Raw genomic sequence first — 3,242 nt, 5'->3', positions numbered from 1 at the left:
GCCTGGGGTAGCAACAGGCACTGCAGGGAAGGATTCAGCCTCCTGAGACTGCAAATGGATTCCTGATGCAACAACTCCGAGCCAGATTCTATCAGCCACCTACTGATACCATGTGAAGCAACATGGACCCAGAGTTCTGCTGCTGTAGTCCGCTTACTGTGTTCAAATAAAGCTCTTGGTCCATGTCTGTGTGTTCACCTCACTCACCCTTTGCCCTCCTGGGGACTCCTCCCTCTCTAGGAGGTGGAGAATGCCCAAGCACTGCCCCACTCCTTAGTTCCATGACACTGTAAGGAATGACAACGTTTTAGAAAGGGGTGGAGGGCTTGAGAGCACTTACACAGCTCTGCTTCAGTGACACAGCCCTTGACTTCTGCCTGAGGAGAACTCCGAGGGGGTGAGGAGCTGTCTGCTTCCTTCTGCTCTGCTCACAGAAAAGGAACTTTAAATCATTTAATCATCATTTGTAGATCATTACAGACTTGGTGCAGCTCCTGGCTGGTCACCTTTCTGAGCTGCAGGTGCTGCTGCACCCCTGCCCTGACAGAGGAATCTGCTCAGCCCTTTCAGCCCCTGAGCAGGCTGATGTGTGCCCAGCACTGTGCTAGGCCAAACATGGTAACAGCTTGTCCAAAACTTACTGAAAAGGGACATGGACCCCTTTCCTAACTACTTCCGTGCCTTTTGGCTCTTCAGATGGTTTGAGGTGCAGAAGTAATGTGTCAGGCTCACACCACCAGCCTGCCTCCAAGGGGAGCTGCTGGGAGGGGAGAGGAATCCTTCAGTTCCCCCCAGCAGCTGGCTCAGAGGAGTCATGGGATGATTTGGGTTAGAAGGGACCTTAAAGATGATCCAGTTTCACCCCCTGCCCTGGGCAGGGAACCTCCTCTTGCCCTGGGCAGTCATTTCTCTCAGCAGCCTCACTGCAGGGTCCAGCCCTGACTCTGGCCCCTTCGTTCACCTCTTTCCTCCCAGGGAAGGGAGATTTGGGTACTGTTGGGGTAATGATTCAGTTCATTACTCAGCTCTCAGGTGGCTGTGGGGAGATCTGGATGAGTGACTCCTGCTCTTCCCCTGTACCAGCCCAGAAGGCACATCTCTCCCTCTTTATTTTCCCTAATCAGGAGGTATTTCAGCAATGGCTGAGGCAGAGCCCATTACTGCCAGAGCTCATGGAATCAACTTTATTGGCTTTGCAAATAGGTGGCAGGGGCAAAATATTTACTCTAAGAACACAATGAGGACTTTAAAAAACTATTGTGCTTATGTTTCCTGGAGCAAAATCCAATCACAGCTTTCCCAGCCCCAGCTGTGCTTTCATGGAGGTGTTTAAGAGGCAGGTTGAAGCTTTCCTGGGACAATCCCAGGTGCTGTGAGTGCTGCTTCTGTGCCAGCTCACTGCACAGTGCCCACGCCATGCTGAGCAGCTGGGAGAGAGCTGCAGCTTCGGAGCAGCAAGAACCAAAGCTGAATGCAGGATTAGGAGGGGAGACAGCACTGCAGTGGGCAATGCAGGATTAGGAGGGGAGACAGCACTCCTAAGCAAGAAGGAACTGAAGCCATCAGTCCAGAGAGCAGGAGATGTAGAACAGTTAGTTACCCCAGCCCTGGACACAGGATTTGGGGGTGTTAGTAAATGTAATTCCCTTTTTCCTATGCTTGTCATCAGGAGCACTGATAGGCAAAGAAAAATCTCCTTCTCAGAGCACTCAGGACTTCATCTTCTTTGCATGACAATGGCTGTTATGCTGCATTTCTACACTTCTGCAAACAGCCCTGGCAGCAGCACTAACCACCCCATAGTTCCACCCTCTGCGTAAAACCAGGGAGCAAGGTACATGCCTAGAGAGCTTACTACCACCTTACTACCACCCTGCTCTGGCAGTGCTGGGGAGCAGGAGGGCAGCACTGGGATTACCCTGGAACATAACCCACTGTGGCTTTTCTCATCATGGGGGTGACAGCCACGGGCACCTTGGCAGTCCTTGAGAAAGTTGTGGTGGGGAGAGGATACTCAGGGCAGATTAATGAAGTAAATTAATCACACAAAGCTTAACTGGTTACCAGGAAGTTCATCTCCAAAAACAGCCTAATGCTCCATGAAAACTGGAACAGCTTTATCACCAGCTGTGGGCAGGTGATTCCAAGGTGCCCAGGAACAGAGCAGCAGCCACTGCTGTGGCATCTGAGCACCTCACAAACAGATTACAAAGTAAACTTGGTAATTTGTGTCTCCATACCCAGGGAACAACCAGATAACCCAAATCAGCCCTTAGGAGAAGCTCTCAGCAACCACAACCTGCTGCTCACTATTGGCTCCCAACCTTCCCACAGCAAACAGCGATCAGGGCAGTTCTGTCTCAGAGTGGGACAAGTGGTTATTGAGGAGGCAGATCCCCTCTGGGGGGACTCTGACCCTGTTCCCTTCAGCTCAATTTCCATACCACTGGCATTTTTGCTTAGCATGCCTTGATCCTCATTTTCCAGCATTTTTAGTCTCAGTGGCCGTGTCTAAATCTCATTACAGCAAACCAACACAGAACAGTGAGGGAATTTCAGTGCCTGCAGACAACACTGAAAGGCTTGTGGAGGTTCCTCTGAGCTACAGATCAATACTGTCTGTAAGAGCCTAAAATACCACCTGAAAGATCAAAATCACTTATATTTGCACAGTCTGTTTGCACAGGCCTCACTCAAGGGACAACACTGTCAGGCACATGGTAGGACTGCTGCAGTGTCCTGTGCAGGGTCTGGAGTTGGACTGAATACTCCTTGTGGGTCCCTTCCAGCTTAGGATATTCTGTGGTTCAAGTTGTACTCAGGATAAGGCATTTCAGTGGAGCAGAAAGCCAAGGGCTGTCCCAGGGCAGCTGTGCTGTGGGCCTGGAAGCACTGTGGAGCAGCAGAGAGGGGCCAGGAGCCAGTATGAAAATAGAACTCTCCAGACTATAAATAGTACAAAAGGGAGGGGATGGCTGGTGCAGCCTGTCCGGTGTATTGCTGTGCAGCCAGTGTCACACATGTCTCTAGAAACTGGAGAGCAGTCAGGGCCTGCCTGGGGCAGCTCCTTCCAGTGGCCAGGCAGCACTCCCACAGGGAGCACAGCTCCATGTGAGCTAAGTACCAGGTATTGAACCATGACAGCCAGTCCCTGAGCCGAGGGAGTGCCAAGGAAATGGAGCCAAACTGCCTCCTCCTGAGCAGAGAACTAGGGATGGTGCAACACCGGGGCCAGGACGCCC

Source organism: Acanthisitta chloris, unplaced genomic scaffold (assembly GCF_000695815.1).
Source record: "Acanthisitta chloris isolate BGI_N310 unplaced genomic scaffold, ASM69581v1 scaffold32426, whole genome shotgun sequence".
NCBI lineage: Eukaryota > Metazoa > Chordata > Aves > Passeriformes > Acanthisittidae > Acanthisitta > Acanthisitta chloris.
The sequence above is the reverse complement of the archived record's forward strand: the minus strand, read 5'-3'. Positions refer to the sequence as shown.